Source organism: Hyla sarda, chromosome 4 (assembly GCF_029499605.1).
Source record: "Hyla sarda isolate aHylSar1 chromosome 4, aHylSar1.hap1, whole genome shotgun sequence".
Classification (NCBI taxonomy): domain Eukaryota; kingdom Metazoa; phylum Chordata; class Amphibia; order Anura; family Hylidae; genus Hyla; species Hyla sarda.
In genome coordinates this window covers 360,702,917-360,722,297 of record NC_079192.1, presented here as the reverse complement: position 1 = coordinate 360,722,297, position 19,381 = coordinate 360,702,917, and the positions used below count along the sequence as shown (strand labels likewise).

General features: G+C 42.8%; 1 long non-coding RNA gene across 1 annotated transcript in view; it reads right to left on the bottom strand.

Annotated features, from left to right (window-relative positions):
- Nucleotides 1–13,004, bottom strand: part of LOC130267231 (uncharacterized) — a 46,057-nt gene extending 33,053 nt beyond the window's left edge. Inside the window, exon 1 of the long non-coding RNA XR_008843111.1 lies at nt 12,891–13,004. This is a non-coding gene — a long non-coding RNA (uncharacterized LOC130267231). The remainder of the gene's footprint in view (nt 1–12,890) is intronic.
- Between the last annotated feature and the right edge of the window lie 6,377 nt (nt 13,005–19,381).

Genomic DNA, 19,381 nt, shown 5'->3' with positions numbered 1-19,381 from the left:
ATAGTTAATAGGAATAAGCTTCATATGAAAATAAAACTTAGACCCTTGAATCCCATTAACCCCAATAACATAAAGGATGGAAATGTAAAGTGTATGTTCACAAATGCCAGAAGCCTAGCAAATAAAATGGGGGAGCTTGAGGCCTTGATACTGGAGGAACATATTGATATAGTTGGGGTCACTGAGACATGGCTGGACTCCTCGCATGACTGGGCTGTCAATCTGCAGGGGTTTACATTGTTTCGCAAGGATAGAATGAACAGAAAAGGTGGTGGAGTCTGTCTGTATGTAAGAAGTGGTATGAAAGTCAGTGTGAGCGATGCCATAGTGTGTGATGATTCTGAGGATGTGGAATCATTGTGGGTAGAATTACAAAAGGAGGGAAATACTGAAAAAATAGTATTTGGTGTAATCTACAGACCCCCTAATATCACTGAAGAGATAGAAGTTCAGCTTCATAAACAAATAGAGAGGGCCGCCCGGGCAGGTACAGTGGTAATAATGGGAGATTTTAACTATCCAGATATAGATTGGGGTCCGGGGTTGGCTAAAACTACAAAGGGGCGACAATTCCTAAATTTATTGCAGGATAATTTTATGGGCCAGTTTGTGGAGGACCCAACAAGAAGTGATGCCTTGTTGGATCTGATCATTTCCAACAACGCAGAGCTGGTTGGTAATGTAACTGTGCGGGAAAACCTTGGTAATAGCGACCACAATATAGTTACTTTTGACTTAAAATGTAGAAAACAAAGACAGGCGGGGAAGGCAAAAACATATAACTTTAAAAAGGCAAATTTCCCTGGGCTGAGGGCTGCACTACAGGACATAGACTGGGGGGAGGTGTTCTCAAATACTGATACAGAAGGTAAATGGGACATCTTTAAATCAACTCTAAATAACTATACAGCTAAATATATACCAAAGGGGAACAAATATAAACGATTAAAACTAAATCCTACATGGCTGACACATGATGTTAAAAGAGCAATAAACAACAAAAAAATAGCCTTCAAAAATTACAAATCTGATGGGTCAGCTATAACATTTAAACAGTACAAGGAGCTTAATAAAATCTGTAAAAATGTAATAAAAACAGCAAAAATTCAAAATGAGAGACAGGTGGCCAAAGAAAGCAAAACTAATCCTAAATATTTTTTTAGACATATAAATGCAAAAAAAACCAAGGACAGAGCATGTAGGACCCCTTAATAATGATAATGGGGAGGTTGTCACAGGCGATCAAGAGAAGGCGGAGCTACTGAATGGGTTCTTTAGTTCTGTATACACTATGGAAGAAGGAGCTGACATTGGCCAGGTCAGTGCTGGTAACACATCATGTAATGTACTGAACTGGCTTAATGTAGAGATGGTACAAGGTAAGTTAAGTGATATAAATGTAAGCAAATCCCCAGGACCGGATGGACTACACCCAAGAGTTCTTAGAGAGGTAAGTTCAGTAATATCTGTACCCCTGTTCATGATATTTAGAGATTCTATGGTGTCTGGTATTGTGCCAAGGGACTGGCGCAAGGCGAATGTGGTGCCAATCTTCAAAAAGGGCTCTAGGTCTTCACCAGGAAACTATAGACCGGTAAGTTTAACGTGCATTGTGGGTAAATTGTTTGAAGGACTTATAAGGGATTACATACAGGAATACATAGGGGATAATTGTATTATAAGTGATAGCCAGCATGGGTTTACTAAGGATAGAAGTTGTCAAACCAATCTAATTTGCTTTTATGAAGAGGTGAGTAGAAGCCTTGACAGAGGAATGGCTGTGGATATAGTGTTTCTGGATTTTGCTAAAGCATTTGATACTGTCCCTCATAGACGTCTGACAGGTAAGTTAAGGTCTTTGGGTTTGGAAATTTTAGTTTGTAACTGGATTGAACACTGGCTCATGGATCGTACCCAGAGAGTGGTGGTCAATGATTCGTACTCTGATTGGTCCCAGGTTATTAGTGGTGTACCCCAAGGTTCTGTACTGGGCCCGCTGTTGTTTAATTTATTTATTAATGATATAGAGGATGGTATTAACAGCTCTGTTTCTATCTTTGCAGATGACACCAAGCTTTGTAGCACAGTACAGTCTATAGAGGATGTGCATAAGTTACAAGATGACTTGGATAGACTAAGTGTCTGGGCATCCACTTGGCAAATGAGGTTCAATGTGGATAAATGTAAAGTTATGCATCTGGGTACTAATAACCTGCATGCATCGTATGTCTTAGGGGGGATTAAACTGGCAGAGTCACTGGTAGAGAAGGATCTGGGTGTACTTGTAGATCACAGACTACAGAATAGCATGCAATGTCAGGCTGCTGCTTCCAAAGCCGGCAGGATATTGTCATGTATCAAAAGAGGCATGGACTCAAGGGACAGGGACATAATACTCCCCCTTTATAAATCATTGGTACGGCCTTACCTGGAATATGCTGTTCAGTTTTGGGCACCTGTCCATAAAAGGGACACTGCGGAGTTGGAAAGGGTGCAGAGACGCGCGACTAAACTAATATGGGGAATGGAACATCTTAGCTATGAGGAGCGATTAAAGGAGTTACAATTGTTTAGTCTTGAGAAGAGACGTTTAAGGGGGGATATGATAAACGTATATAAGTATATTAATGGCCCATACAAAAAATATGGAGAAAAACTGTTCCAGGTTAAACCCCCCCAAAGGACGAGGGGGCACTCCCTCCGTCTGGAGAAGAAAAAGTTTAGTCTCAAGGGGCGACACGCCTTCTTTACCATGAGAACTGTGAACTTATGGAACAGTCTACCTCAGGAACTGGTCACAGCAGGAACAATTAACAGCTTTAAAACAGGATTAGATACATTCCTGGAACAAAATAAGATTAATGCTTATGAAGAAATATAAAATCTCATCCCTTCCCCAATATCGCGCCACACCCCTACCCCTTAATTCCCTGGTTGAACTTGATGGACATATGTCTTTTTTCGACCGTACTAACTATGTAAAAATGAAAGCACATTATATAGAGAATTTATGGAAGCACAGTATATATATCATTATATTGGAACATTATATTTTTTATGTATGCTGGCACTTTTTTATGTATGCTGTATAGATCCTTAGGGTGCATTCACATGTGCATGTTTTTGCTGCAGATCTGCTGCAGATTTTGCTGCTGCAGATTTTGCTTCCCATTGACAATGGGAAGAGAAATCTGCTAAAGCAAATCTGCAGCAGAAAATACGCACGTGTGAACGCACCCTTAGTGGTGGCACAGTATAGTTAAATATTAGTGGCACAGTATATAGTTCACTAATAGTGGCACAGTATATAGTTCATTAATGGTGGCACAGTATATAGTTCATTAATGGTGGCACAGTATATAGGGAATTAATAGATGAATGGTGGCACAGTATATAGGGAATTAAGGGGGGTACGGTATATAATTAAAGGGAAACTGACAGGCTGTATACTCGCACTAAACCCAATACACTAGGTTACAGTGCATGTATACAAAAATTGGTCCTTCCATTTTCTAGGTATTGCCCCACATTGCTAGTATGCGAAGTCAGTCTTGTGCGCAATGGAGGCGGAGCTTCCCTGCCTCCATCCTGTATGCTGTGCTATGCCTGGCCGTCTTTGTATATTTATAATTCTTTTTTTTGCCAACTCTTATATATTGTAGCATGTAAGCATATCTTTGTGTGGTGTCCATCTCTTCAGTGTAAGAACCAGAGCTGTGTGGAGATTCCTGCATAAGGTGGGTGCTGGGTGATGGGTGATTGGGTGATTGGGGATGGGTGATTGGTGATGGGTGCTGGGTGATTGGTGATGGGTGCTGGGTGATTGGTGATGGGTTCTGTCATATAGAGCTCAGGTGGGGGAATATAGGGGGAGATTTATTAAAACCTTTGCAGAGGAAAGGCCTTCTGCAAAACGATCTGATTGGTTGCTATGGACAACTGCACCGCTCTTTCTCTGCACAAGTTTTGTATAAATATCCTCTATAATACAGTATATTATAGTGCAGCTGTCACATGTTTTCTGTAAATAAGACTGGTAGCACAGCCAAAGTGTATATACACATTGCAGACCTTCATAGAAACAGTTCTTGACTCGATTTTAGAAAAACACCAACTTTTATAGGGGATAGGAATGTCGAGGAGGCCTGGGGGGAGTCCACTGTATCCCTGGGCCGCAGCACATCTGCCCATTAAGTCTGGCAGACGTTATTTAAATGATGAAAAGTGCCCTCTTTTTTTACTTGAGCCCCTGCCCTTCAAAATGTCTGTGCACGTCCCTGGGCGGCAGTGGCGTTGTGACCGGGGTGCGGACCGCACTGGGTGACACCAGGCTGATCCCCCCCCCCCCCCCCCCCCCCTGGTCCTCAGTTAGCTCCGACAGCCAGCTCCGGCAGCTGCAACCTCCATCCACCACCGCTGCACACACCCCCCACCGCGATTCTACTAGCACCTCTACCTCCCGCCACCTCCCTCCCCCCCCCCACCCCGCATTGGCGCCGGTCTACTAGCAAACCCCCCCCCTCCCCGGTCCTCAGATTAATGTGCGTCGCGATTAGCCCCCATTCCCCCCCGGCCCGTTCTCTCACCACGAACCTCCAGTTCAATCCGTCCGGCACACATCCCGGCATGTGACGGGACATCAGTGGGCGGTGCTAGATGGACGGCGCTAACATGACGTGCCGTCCGCACTGGTCAGGCCCGCACTAGTGAGCCCGGGGACAGTTGGAGCAGCCGAGCCAGCCAGCAACCAATCTGCACCAGTCAGCGAGATACAGAGAAAAAGGGGTGCTGTGGGAGTTCTGGGGAGGGGGGCTGTTGCTGGTGGATTATGAGGCTCCACCCCATCATCCACCAGCACCCCCCCCCCCCCAGCAGTAGCACTACCATCATCAAGAAGGGGGGGTGCTATTTCTGGGGGGGAGGTGTTGCTGGTGGATGATGAGGCTGCACCCCATCATCCACCAGCACCCCCCAGCAGAAGCCCCACCATCATCCAGAAGGGGGGGGTGCTGGTGGATGATGGGGGTGCTATTTCTGGGGGGAGGTGTTGCTGGTCACAGTGGATGATGGGGGTGCTATTTCTGGGGGGAGGTGTTGCTAGTGGATGATGAGGCTGCACCCCATCATCCACCAGCACCCCCCAGCAGTGGCACCACCATCATCCAGCAGGGGGGGGGGGGTGCTGGTGGATGATGAGGCTGCACCCCATCATCCACCAGCACCCCCCAGCAGTAGCACCACCATCATCCAGCAGGGGGGGGGGGTGCTGGTGGATAATGGGGGTGCTATTTCTGGGGGGAGGTGTTGCTGGTCACGGTGGATGATGGGGGTGCTATTTCTGGGGGGAGGTGTTGCTGGTGGATGATGAGGCTGCACCCCATCATCCACCAGCACCCCCCCAGCAGTAGCATCCCCATCATGCACCAGCAGTAGCACCCCTATCATCAACCAGTAGCACCCCCCAGCAGTAACACCCCCATCATCCACCAGCACCCTCCCCCAGCAATAGCACCCCCATAATCCAGCAGCTGATTGCCAGGGCACCCCCCCATTCCCCCAACCTCCCTGTTCTGTGGTAATAGCATCAGCTGGTGGATGATGGTGGTGCTACTGCTGGGGGCATGGTGTGTGAGGTTTATATTCATAGAGTGTAGTGTATACTAGGGCTGCACGATATGGGAAAAATATGCGATTGCGATTATGGGCCTAAATATTGTGATTTTGATATGTGATGCAATGTAATAAATAAATAGTGAAATCCCCTTATTTCATGTCCAATCTCCTCAATTTTACAACTATTCAACCATTTTATACCCACCGCCCATTTCACATCTCACCATTTAATTTCTATCTCCCCCCCCTCACATTCCCCCCCTCTTGTCACATTCTGCCCCTCCCCCTCTTGCCATATCCCCCCCCCCCTTGTCACATTCTGCCCCTCTCCCTCTTGTCACATTCCCCCCCTCTTGTCACATTCTGCCCCCCCCTTGTTACATATTCCCCCCCTTGTCACATTCTGCCCCCCCTTGTCACATTCTGCCCCCCCTTGTTACATATCCCCCCCCTTGTTACATATCCCCCCCTTGTTACATATTCCCCCCTTGTTACATATCCCCCCCCAATGTCACATTCTGCTCCCCATGTCACATATTCCCCCCTCTTGTCACATTCTGCCCCCTCCACCCCTTGTCACCTATTCCCGTCACATTCCTCCTCCCCGGCAGAACACACGCTAGGTTTGTGTGTGTTTGCAGACCTTTGAGGACTTTTACCTTTCAGCCAATCACTGGCCTGACATGTGACACCGCTGCGGCCAGTGATTGGCTGAAAAGGTAAAAGTCCTACAGCTTGTATAGAGACACCGGGACCGCACGGAGGTGTACAGCTGCAGGGACCGGGAAGAGGTGAGCATAATGTTTTTATTATTTTTTATCCCTGCGCCCTTTACTTAGATCAGTGTTTCTCTACCAGGGTGCCTCCAGCTGTTGTGAAACTACAACTCCCAGCATGCCCGGACAGCTTTTGGCTGTCCGGGCATGCTGGGAGTTGTAGTTTCATAACAGCTGGAGGCACCCTGGTTGGGAAACACAGACTTTTAATATTAAAATTTGTTTTTATCTGTGCTGGCCGGCCCGCGCTGCAGCCGCACACGGGATCCGCCCGGGCAGATAATCGCAAATTTTCCCGGGGGCCATATCGATATATGGCAAAAAGCAAAAATCGCGATTCGATTGTTTTCGCGATATATCATGCAGCCCTAGTGTATACTAGTTTATTATATTTAGAGGATACAGTGTCTGGCAGGTTTATAATAATAATTATTATTTTCATATAGAGGATCAGAATGCGCTGACATGGTGAGGAGCCGTCTGGGCGTCACGTTCTGCAGAGAGAACATTTGAATTAGATAAGGAAAGACTATAGAGAAGACGTCAACTGTAGTTACTGATATCATTGTGTATTCTCCTCACTATAGAGAAGACGTCACCTGTAATCACTGATATCATTATGTATTCTCCTCAATATAGAGAAGACATCAGCTGTAGTCACTAATATTATTGTGTGTTCTCCTCATTATGTCCTATCAGAGCTGTAGTCACTTGTAAGTTCTGCAGTTAAGATGAGTGAAACTACAACTCCCAGCATAACCTCACCACTGCTTAAAGGGGTACTCAGCCGCAAAATATTTTCTTTTGAATCAACTGGTGCCAGAAAGTTAACCTGTTGGGGACGAAGGGCGTATGGATACGCCCTTGCGTCCTGGTACTTAAGGACGAAGGGTGTATCAATATGCCCTTGGGAATTTTGGTACACGCCGCGCGCCGACCAGACCGGGGTGACTGCTGATATCTATCAGCAGGCACCCTGTGCAAATGCCCAGGGGGGTCATTAGACCACCCCATGTCAGCGATCGGCGCAAATAGCAAGTGAACTCACACTAGCGATTTGCACCGATTCCGGGTCATTACGGGTCTATGGTGACCCGGAATAGAAGGGGGATCGCAGTTGTCTAAGACAACTACGATCCCCCTGAAAGGATAGGAGTGAGGTGGCAGGGGTGCCACCCCTCCTATCTCTGCTATTGGTGGTCTAGACGCGACCACCAATAGCAGATCGGGGGCGGAGGGGTTTACTTTAGTTTTCCCCGTCCTGCCCACCCACAATAGTCTGAGACTGTAGCCCTCCCTCTACAGATTATAGACCACTGCACAGTGATCTCCAAACTGACCCTCCAGATGTTGCAAAACTACAAATCCCAGCATGCCCAGACAGCAAAGAGCTGTTTGGGCATGCTGGAATATGTAGTTTTGCAACAGCTGGAGGGGTGCAGTTTGAGACCACTATAGAGTGGTCTCTAAACTGTATCCCTCCAGATCTTGCAAAACTACAACTCCTAGCATGCTCAAACAGCTCTTTGCTGTCTGGGCATGCTGGGATTTGTAGTTTTGCAACATCTGGAGGGTCAGTTTGGAGATCACTGTGCAGTGGTCTATAATCTGTAGCCCTCCAGATGTTGCAAAACTACATCCAGCATGCCCTTTGGCGATTAGTACATGCTGGGAGTTGTATTTTTGCCACAGCTGGAGGCACACTGGTTGGAAAATTTTGAGTTAGGTAACAGAACTTAACTGAAGGTTTTCCAACCAGTGTGCCTCCAGCTGTTGCAAAAGTACAACTCCCAGCATGCACTGTCTGTCAGTGCATGCTGTGAGTTGTGGTTTTGAAACAGCTGGAGGTTTACCCCCCCTCCCCCCATGTGAACGTACAGGGTACATTCACACAGGCAGTTTTACAGTAAATTTCCTGCTTCAAGTTTGGTCTGCTGCAAATTTTTCGCCCAGCTCAAAATCCTAGCGGGAAACTCACCGTAACCCGCCAGTGCGAATGTACCCTAATAGCACTACACTACATTACACTAACCCATAATAAAGGGTAAAACACTACATATACACCCCCTTACACTGTCCCCCACAATAAAAATGAAAAACGTATTGTACGGCAGTGTTTCCAAAACGGAGCCTCCAGCTGTTGAAAAACAACAACTCCCAGTATTTCTGGACAGCCACTGACTGTCCAGGCATGCTAGGAGTTTAGCAACAGCTGGAGGCACCCTGTTGGGGAATCACTGGTGTAGAATACCCCTATGTCCACCCCTATGCAATTCCTAATTTAGTCCGCAAATGCGCATTTCAAGGAAACAGTTTAGGGCCACATATAGGGTATTTCCGTAATCGGGAGAAATTGCACTACAAATTTTGGGGGGCTTTTTCTCCTTTTACCCCTTATGAAAAGGAAAGGTTGGGGGCTACACCAGCCAGTTAGTGTGAAAAAAATTTTTTACACTAACATGCTGGTGTTGCCCCATACTTTTTATTTTCACAAGCAGTAAAAGGAAAAAAAGCCCCCAAAATTAGTAACGCAATTTCTCCTGAGTACGGAAATACCCCATATGTGGGCGTAAAATGCTCTGCGGACGCACAACAAGGCTAGGAGTGAGAGCGCACCATGTACATTTGAGGCCTAAATTGCTGATTTGCACAGAGGTGGCTGATTTTACAGTGGTTCTGACATAAACGCAAAAACATAAATACCCACATGTGACCCCATTTTGGAAACTACACCCCCCATGGAACGTAACAAGGGGTATAGTGAGCCTGAACACTCCACAGGTGTTTGACGAATTTTCATTAAATTTGGATGGGAAAATGAAAAAAAATATGTTTTGACTAAAACGCTGGTGTTACCCTAAATTGTTCATTTTCACAGGGGAAAATAGGAAAAAAGCCCACCAAAATTTGTAATCCCATTTCTTCTGAGTAAGAACATACCCCATATGTGGATGTAAAGTGCTCTGCGGGCAAACTACAATGCTCAGAAGAGAAGGAGCGCCATTGAGATTTTGAAGAGAAAATGTGTCCGGAATTGAAGGCCACATGAGTTTACAAAGCCCCCATAGCGCCAGAACAATGGATCCCCCCCACATGTGACCCCATTTGGAAACTACACCCCTCATGTAGTGTATTAAGGGGTACAGTGAGCATTTACGCTCGACAGGTGTCTGACAAATTTAATTTTTCATTTGCACAGTCCACTGTTCCAAAGATCTGTCAAACGCCAGTGGGGTGTAAATACTCACTGCACCCCTTAATAAATTCTGTGAGAGGTGTAGTTTCGAAAATGGGGTCACTTGTGGGGGGCCCATTGTTCTGGCACCACAGGGGGGCTTTGTAAACGCACAAAGGGTTAAACACCCGAGGGGTTAAACAGGTTTGTAAATTACTTACTTGAAGGATTCAGATTTTAACTTCCTGCCACCAGTTGATTCAAAAGAAAATAATTTCCAGTGGAGTACCCCTTTAAGTAATTCTGGGAGTTGTAGTTTTAAATGGTGAAAACCTCTTTAGTGCTTTTTAGCTCTTGTCACCTGAAACATGTGCAATGCTGCAATTTTATGGTTTTCATATGAAAAGCTGTTTACAATTAAAATGTTTTTTTTCAACATTCTATTTTATTATTTTTATTTTTTGGTCAGAAAGCTGATTGGGGGGCTGGGGAGGAGGGATTGTAATTAGACTACTGTAGAATATCCAAAATTAGCTGGTCAAGTAAAATGTTGCATGCAAAAATCCTTCAACAGGTAGATCGTCGGAAAAAGGGGCGGACCAGAGGGCGGAGCCAGTGGGCGGGGTCAAGGTGGCGGCAAAATAAGCTTTCGCCTAGGGTGGTAAAAATCCTTGCACTGGCCCTGAGCATGCACTGACTGTCTGGGCCTGCTGGGAGTTGAAGTTTGGCAACTAGTTTGGGGTCAAACTAGTTCCCACTAATTTCTCTCTTCAAAAGCCCAATGGCGCTCCTTCTCTTCTGAGCATTGTAGTGTACCCGCAGAGCACTTTACATCCACATATTGGGTATTTCCATACTCAGAAGAAATGGGGTTACAAATTCTGGGGGCCTTTTTCTCCTATTACTCCTTGTGAAAATGAAAAAATTGGGGTAACACCAGCATTTTATTGAAAAAAATTATTTTTTATTTTTACGTCCCATTTTAACTAAAGTTTGTCAATCTCCTGTTAAGGCTCACTTTACCCCTTGTTACCTTCCTTGATGGGTGCAGTTTCCAAAATAGTATGCCATGTGTTTTTTTTTTACTGTTCTGGCATCATGGGGGCTTCCTAAATGCGACATGCCCCCCAAAAACCATTTCAGCAAAATTCGCTCTCCAAAAGCCAAATGTCGCTCCTTCCCTTCTGAGCTCTCTAGTGCACCCACAGAGCACTTTACATCCACATATGAAGTATTTCCTTACTCGAAAGAAATGGGGTTACAAATTTTGGAGGGCATTTTCTCCTATTACTCCTTGTGAAAATGAAAAGTTTGGGGTAACACCAGCATTTTAGTGTTAAAAATAACATTTTTCATTTTAACGTGCCACTTTAACGAAAGTTCGTCAATCACCTGTGGGGTGTTAAGGCTCACTGTACCCCTTGTTACGTTCCTTGAGGGGTGTAGTTTCCAAAATAGTATGCCATGTTGGGTTTTTTCTACTGTTGTGAAATGATGGGGGCTTCCTAAATGCGACATGCCCCCCAAAAACCATTTCATCAAAATTCGCTCTCCAAAATCCCATTGTCGCTCCTTCCCTTCTGAGCCCTCTAGTGCACCCACAGAGCACTTTACATCCAAATATGAGGTATTTCCTTACTGGAGAGAAAATGAATTACAAGTTTTGGGGGGCCTTTTTTACCTTTTACCCCTTGTAAAAATGAAAACAATGAAACAATAACATGTTAGTGTAAATAATGGAGATTTTGATTTTTCTCCTCCATTTGCTGCGATTCCTGTGAAACACCTAAAGGGTTAACAAACATTTTGGATGTCATTTAAATACTTTGAGTTGTGCAGTTTTCATAATGGGGTCCATCATAGGGGATTTCCAACATAAAAACCCTCAAATTCACTTCTAAACTTAACTGGTCCCTGAAAAATTCAGATTTTGAAATTTTTGTGAAAATTTAGAAAATTGCTGCTATACTTTGAAGCCGTCTGATGTCTTCAAAAAGTAAAAACAGGTCAACTTTATGATACAGACATAAAGTTAACATATCTTATATGTGAATCAATATATAATTTATTTGACATGTCCCTTTTCCTTTCAAGCAGAGAGCTTCAAAGTTAGAAAAATGCCAAATTTTCAAATTTTTTCCTTAAATTTTTGCATTTTTCACCAAGAAAATGAAGTATCGACAAAAATTTACCACTAACATAAAGTAGAATATGTCACGAAAGAATAGTCTCTGAATCAAATTTAAAGGTAAAAGCATCCCAGAGTTATTAATGCATAAAGTGATAGAGGTCAGACTTGAAAAAAATGCTCCTGTCCTTAGGGTCATAAAGGGCTCCGTCCCCAAGGGGTTAAAAAGGCACAAAAATAATGCACTTCACACCACCTCTGCCTTGCCTTAGAAAAGTGACAAGTTCTGAGGTGATTTTTCATTTGTGCAAAATTTATCAAAGTCTGTGCGCCGTTTGGTAAATTTGGCACACATAATAAAATTTTTTTTTTAAAAAGGCTGTGAAGTGGCTGCACACAGACACATATTGATAAATCTCCCCCATTGAACATGTTCACTGTTTCCATGGCTTCTGCTTAGAAATGCATTACTGTCTACAAAGGCGGCGCATTTCCAAGATTTCCTTGTGCCGCCAAAACAAGCAAATGTGTGGCGTGTCCGCCCCAGTGTTTTCCGAGCAGACATTCCTGACATGTAAACATAACCTTAGGGTGCGTTCACACACTAGTAATTAGCAGCGGGTTTCCCGCTGCAGGAAACCCACTGTGAGTTACGCTACCATTCATTTGAATGGGTCCGCGGACAGTCCGCAAATCTGACACTATTGCGGATTGTCTATGGACTCATGTAAATCAATGGTAGCGTAACTCGCAGCGGGATTCCCGCTGCTAGTAATCGCGTGTGAACGCACCCTTAGGGTACGTTCAGATTAGGGGTTCCACAGAGTATTTTACGTTGCGGATCCGCTGCCGAAGGACCCCTACAGTGTGCCTCAGATGTGCCTGCTCAAACGTACCCTTAGGGTTTAGACTACAGAAATTCAGTGAGGGATTTCCTTGCCTAATTTCCACAGTGGATCCGTAGTGCTCGCAACGCAACTTATGGGTATAGCAGCCATCCCATTAAGAAATAATTTATATTCAAATCTTCACGTTCAATCTTCTGACGAAATCCAATGCCTCAATAGAATGTTTGCTACGGAACTTCCAATTTGTGTCTCCGAAAACAGAATTTCTTTGCAGAAATTCTAAGTAGAATCCCTTTTAGTATATATTAGCTTGGTGTGAGCCCTCCACCACACCTAAGTGATATACTCACCTTTTGAGTTTCTGTCACTATGGACCACGGCTCCTGCGAGTTGAGGTACACAGGGATAAGTAGAAAGGAAGACGAGATGGGTTTGAGTAGAGCTGCTGCACTCGTTCAGATTCTGGGCTCCGTAAGAAGGCCAGCATAGAAATGTGTGTACCAGAGAAAAAGACAGTCTTAGAGGTGCTGCTCAAATGGTGGGCACAAAAAAAGCAGACTCAGGCCCGCACAGGACAATGATAGTTTTATTTTTGACAAAGCGGACGACGCGTTTCGTCACCTGGGTGCCTTCTTCAGGTCCATATAAACAGTGCTAAGGAAATAAATATGAGGTTCTTCAAATAGCTGATAAAATAAATAATAATACATACAAGGAGTTTAGAAAAAAAAAAAGTTATACATACACATACAGTGGAAGCCAAGGAAAGATGGAAAAATCTCCAAAAGGCATCAAATTACAGATTAGACATTCTTATAATATGTCAACAAAAGTAAGATTTTATTTCCATCATTTACACTTTAAAAATAACAGAAAACAAAAAATGGGGTCTGCAAAAGTTTGGGAACCCTGCAGAATTTATAGAATGCACTGCCCCCTTTGCAAAGCTGAGACCTGCCAGTGTCATGGATTGTTCTCAATCATCATCTGGGAAGACCAGGTGTTGTCAATCTCAAAAGGTTTTAAATGCCCAGACTCATCTGACCTTGCCCCAACAATCAGCACCATGGGTTCTTCTAAGCAGTTGTCTAGAAATCTGAAACTGAAAATAGTTGACGCTCACAAAGCTGGAGAAGGCTATAAGAAGATAGCAAAAAGTTTTCAGATGTCAATATCCTCTGTTCAAAACCCATGTTTGACTGCACAATCTCTCCAGAAAGATCTGGCAGACACTGGAGTTGTGGTGCACTATTCCACTATAAAGATTTACTTGTACAAATATGGTCTTCATGGAAGAGTCATCAGAAGAAAACCTCTTCTGCGTCCTCACCACAAAAATCAGCGTTTGAACTTTGCAAATGAACATATAGACAAGCCTGATGCATTTTGGAAACAAGTTCTGTGGACTGATGAGGTTAAAATTGAACTTTTTGGCCGGAATGAGCAAAGGTACGTTTGGAGAAGAAGGGGAACAGAATTTAATGTAAAGAACCTCTGTTCAACTGTTAAGCATGTGGTGGATCAATCATGCTTTGGGGTTGTATTGCAGCCAGTGGCACAGGGAACATCTCACAAGTAGAAGGAAAAATGGATTCAATAAAATTTCAGCAAATTTTAGATGCTAACTTGATGCCATCTGTGAAAAGCTGAAGTTAAAGAGAGGATGCTTCTTCAAATGGATAATGATCCTAAACACACCTCAAAATCCACGGGGGATTACATTAAGAGGCGTAAACTGAAGGTTTTGCCATGGCCTTCACAATCTCCTGACCTCAATATAATTGAAAATCTATGGATAGACCTTAAAAGAGCAGTGCGTGACAGACAGCCCAGAAATCTCAAAGACCTGGAAGACTTTTGTAAGGAAGAAAGGGCAAAGATACCTCAAACAAGAACTGAAAGACTCTTGGCCGGCTACAAGAAGCGTTTACAAGCTGTGATACTTGCCAAAGGGGGCAGTACAAGATATTAACTCTGCAGGGTGCCCAAACTTTTGCAGACACCATTTTTTTGTTTACTGTTATTTTGAAAGTGTAAATGATGGAAATAAAATCTAACTGTTGATGACATTTTATAAGAATGTCTAATCTGTAATTTAATGCCTTTTGGAGATTTTTTCATCTTTCCTTGGCTTCTTTATGCACATTAATACAAATTTTTACTAGGAGTGCCCAAACTTTTGATCCCCACTGTGTGTGTATATATATATATATATATATATATATATATATATATATATAAAATGTCAACTCAAATTATAGACAATAATGTGTGCATTTCCCATAAGAACTATATGTAATAAAAAGTTAATAAAGTCCCACATGTGAGGACCACAGAAAGATGTGGATACTCTATGTTGGAACTGGTAAAAGTTGGAAAATACACTATACAGATAGCAGTATAAGAAATAATGCGTATGCATAAATTCCCTTGTATTACAGTGTTTGTAAGTTGAATATATATGGTAGATTTTTTTATATATATATATATATATATATATATATATATATCCAACAATGAAATGGCGCAGCACTCCAACGAAATATCCAAAAGAAACTGTGAGTTTATTCACCACATGTTACCAACAGCAATGTTTCAGTTCAACACTAGAGCCTTTTACAAGCATAGTGACAATCATCAAGTAAGGGGATTTTATATCCAATCACAAATCATTTTCAATACAATCAATAAACATCAATAAAGTGCAAAATATCAAAAATACATACATACAGTGCAATACAAAGTGCATATAAAATTCATAATTTAAGGGTACTCATAAGTACATATGGTGTAAAGTGCTTATACAGACAACGTTTTAAAACCAGTGTTCGAAAATTCATATTACAATATAATTGAGCTTCAATATTTATCAATATCACCTGTAAAAATATTCATTTGTACCATGTGTGTAAGAAGACTTACATGCTCTGTAGCTATCAGGGCGCCGTCGGCTTGTAGCAAATCGCCGTGTGCATGCGCCAGATCCTGCGTTCACGTGACAGTCACGTCAATGTCTGGTCACATGACTCGTCTCTTAGGAAACCGCCGATGCCCACTGGCATCAGCGTCTTCCCAAAGATGTGTAAAAGAGACTTGTTTACATCATGTGACCTGTAGACTAGGGTTTCTATCACTGCCTAAATTAAACAAAGATTCTTGGTCACTGGCTGGGCAAACAAGCTTACTCCTATCTCATACAATATATTATTTACACCAAACAATTACTATATTATATTCAACAAAGTATACTTAAAAACTCCCAAATTAACAACAACAATTAATAGGGGGTCTCCAAGTATGTGCACCACCGTCTCTCACTATACGGATATTGTAATAAAATTAATCAAAATTAAATAAAATACATAAAAAATAAAAATTGATAAAAAAATAATAAAAACATACAAAAAAATAATTTTATTATTATTTATTAAATAAACATAAAAGAATATACCGTATTTATCGGGGTATACCACGCACCGGCCTATAACACGCACCCTCATTTTACCAAGGATATTTGGGTAAAAAAAGTTTTTTACCCAAATATCCATGGTAAAATGAGGGTGCGTGTGTGCACGTGTATACCCCGATACATCCCCAGGAAAGGCAGGGGGAGAGAGGCCGTCGCTGCCCGCTTCTCTCCCCCTGCCTTTCCTGGGGTCTAGAGCCCTGCTGCCGGCCCTTCTCTCCCCCTGGTTATCAGTGCCGCTGCCCGTTCTGTCCCCCTGACTATCGGTGCCGGCGCCCCATTGCCGGCGCCGATAGCCAGGGGGAGAGAAGTGGCGCCGACAGCCAGGGGGAGAGAAGGGGCAGCGGCACCCATTGCCGGCGCCGCTGCCCCGTTGCCTCCCCCCATCCCCGGTGGCATAATTACCTGGGTGGGGTCCGTGCTGCTCCAGGCCTCCGGCGTGCGTCCCCTGCGTCGTTGCTGTGCACGGCGCGGCGCACTGACGTCATGCGCCGCGCCGTGCAGCGCATAGCAGCGCGGACCCGACCCAGGTAATTATGCCACCGGGGATGGGGGGAGGCAACGGGGCAGCGGCGCCGGCAATGGGTGCCGCTGCCCCTTCTCTCCCCCTGGCTATCGGCGCCGGTACCGATAGTCAGGGGGACAGAACGGGCAGCGGCACCGATAGCCGCTGAAAAAATGAAAATAAAAAAATATATAATAAATAATAAAAACTCAAGCAAATTTTTTTTATTTAATTTTGATTAATTTTATTACAATATCCGTATAGTGAGAGACGGTGGTGCACATACTTGGAGACCCCCTATTAATTGTTGTTGTTAATTTGGGAGTTTTTAAGTATACTTTGTTGAATATAATATAGTAATTGTTTGGTGTAAATAATATATTGTATGAGATAGGAGTAAGCTTGTTTGCCCAGCCAGTGACCAAGAATCTTTGTTTAATTTAGGCAGTGATAGAAACCCTAGTCTACCACTGACAGCCTATAAGCGCCAATGGTATCCAGGTAACAGGTCACATGATGTAAACAAGTCTCTTTTACACATCTTTGGGAAGACGCTGATGCCAGTGGGCATCGGCGGCTTCCTAAGAGACAAGTCATGTGACCAGACGTTGACGTGACTGTGTCACGTGAACGCAGGATCTGGCGCATGCGCACTGCGATTTGCTACAAGCCGACGGCGCCATGATAGCTACGGAGCATGTAAGTCTTCTCCTTACACACATGGTACAAATTAATATTTTTACAGGTGATATTGATAAATATTGAAGCTCAATTATATTGTAATATGAATTTTCAAGCGCTGGTTTTAAAACTTTGTCTTTATAAGCACTTTACACCATATGTACTTATGAGTACTCTTAAATTATTAATTTTATATGCACTTTGTATTGCACTGTATGTATGTATTTTTGATATTTTGCACTTTATTGATGTTTATTGATTGTATTGGAAATGATTTGTGATTGGGTATACAAATCCCCTTACTTGATGATTGTCACTATGCTTGAAAAAGGCTCTAGTGTTGAACTGAAACGTTGCTGTTGGTAACATGTGGTGAATAAACTCACAGTTTCTTTTGGATATTTCATTGGAGTGCTGCGCCATTTCATTGTTGGATATCTTAAGGGGACCCGATCAGACCTAGGACGCTTGGCACCCACATGCATTGTTTTGGAAGAGCTGCAACCACTCCGGTATTTATATATATATATATATATATATATATATTAGATAAAACACTAGACTAGATAGTTAAAACCATAAGGGTATGTTCACACTGAGGAATTGGAGAGGAATTTCCACGAGTAATTCTGCTCGCCTTTTCCTCTCCAAATCATTCAGCAGTGAAAACCCCATAGAGTTGTACAGAATTTCTGCCCCTCAGTTCACACTGAGGAATTTCCTCAAGCAGAATTCTGACGAGGAAGTCTGTTCCGCTTGAAGAAAGAACATGTTCTTTCTTTCAGGCGGAATCAGCGTCTTACTCCCATAGAGATCACTGTTAATTTTTTTTTTATTCAGTCAGAATCATTTCCACATGGAATTGCCGCGGAATTGGCGCGGAAATGGCGCAGAATTGGTGCAGAATTTCCGCATAAAAAAAGAAAGAGGATAATATATATATATATATATATATATATATATATATATTATACTCTTCTCCTCCGCTTTAAATTTTGATTTCCGCTTGTGGAATTCCGCTCGAATTCCGCACGAAATATTTTGAGGCAGAAAATTTCTGCTTGATTTCTGCCCCAATTCCTCAGTGTGAACATACCCTAATAGTAATATGTTCATTATATCAACATATTACTATTATGGTTTTAACTATCTAGTGTTTTATCTAATATATATATATATATATATATATATATATATATATATATATATGACTATTATTGTAATCTACCATATACATTCAATTTACAAACATTGTAATATGATCTAGAACTGCATAGGCAGCAGGAATAACGATCACCTTGGCGCTCTCCTGGTGAAGGAAGTAAAATACCGAAAGCGGACAGATGGTATACAAAATAAACAAAAATGTATTCATAAGGAGCTCTGGACTACGCGTTTCAAGAGGCAGGACCCCCTCGGTATTTTCTGTATTTTACTTCCTTCACCGGGATAGCGCCAAGGTGATCGTTATTCCTGCTGCCTATGCAGTTCTAGATCATATTGCGTCCGACCGCCCTGAAGACTCCAGAGACGGGTACGATCCAGGCTGCACCCCGGACATCCACCCAGAGTAACGGCACGTTTTGCGCATTTGTCTGCTTTTTTTCTCCTTTTTTAAGCAACTTACCAACATTGTAATACAAGGGAACTTATGCATACGCATTATTTCTTATACTGCTATCTGTATAGTGTATTTTCCAACTTTTACCAGTTCCAACATAGAGTATCCACATCTTTCTGTGGTCCACACATATGGGACTTTATTTCCTTTTATTACATATAGTTCTTATGGGAAATACACACATTATTGTCCATAATTTGAGTTGACTTTTTATATATATATATATATATATATATATATATATATATACATATACATCTTTTTTTTTAACTAAATCTAAACTCCTTGTATGTACTGTTATCTATTTTATCAGCTATTTGAATAGCCTCATATTTATTTCTTTAGCACTGTTTATATGGACCTGAAGAAGGCACCCAGGTGCAGAAACGCGTCATCCGCTTTGTCAAAAATAAAACTATCATTGTCCTGTGCTGGCTTAGTCTGAACAGAGTCTTATTCAGAATAGCCCTTAAAATATCCCAATTTTGGCTTTGCAAACCTTAGTAGGTATTAGTGTTGGGCGCGAATATTCGCATTTTGAATTTTTATTGCGAATATATTTGCTATA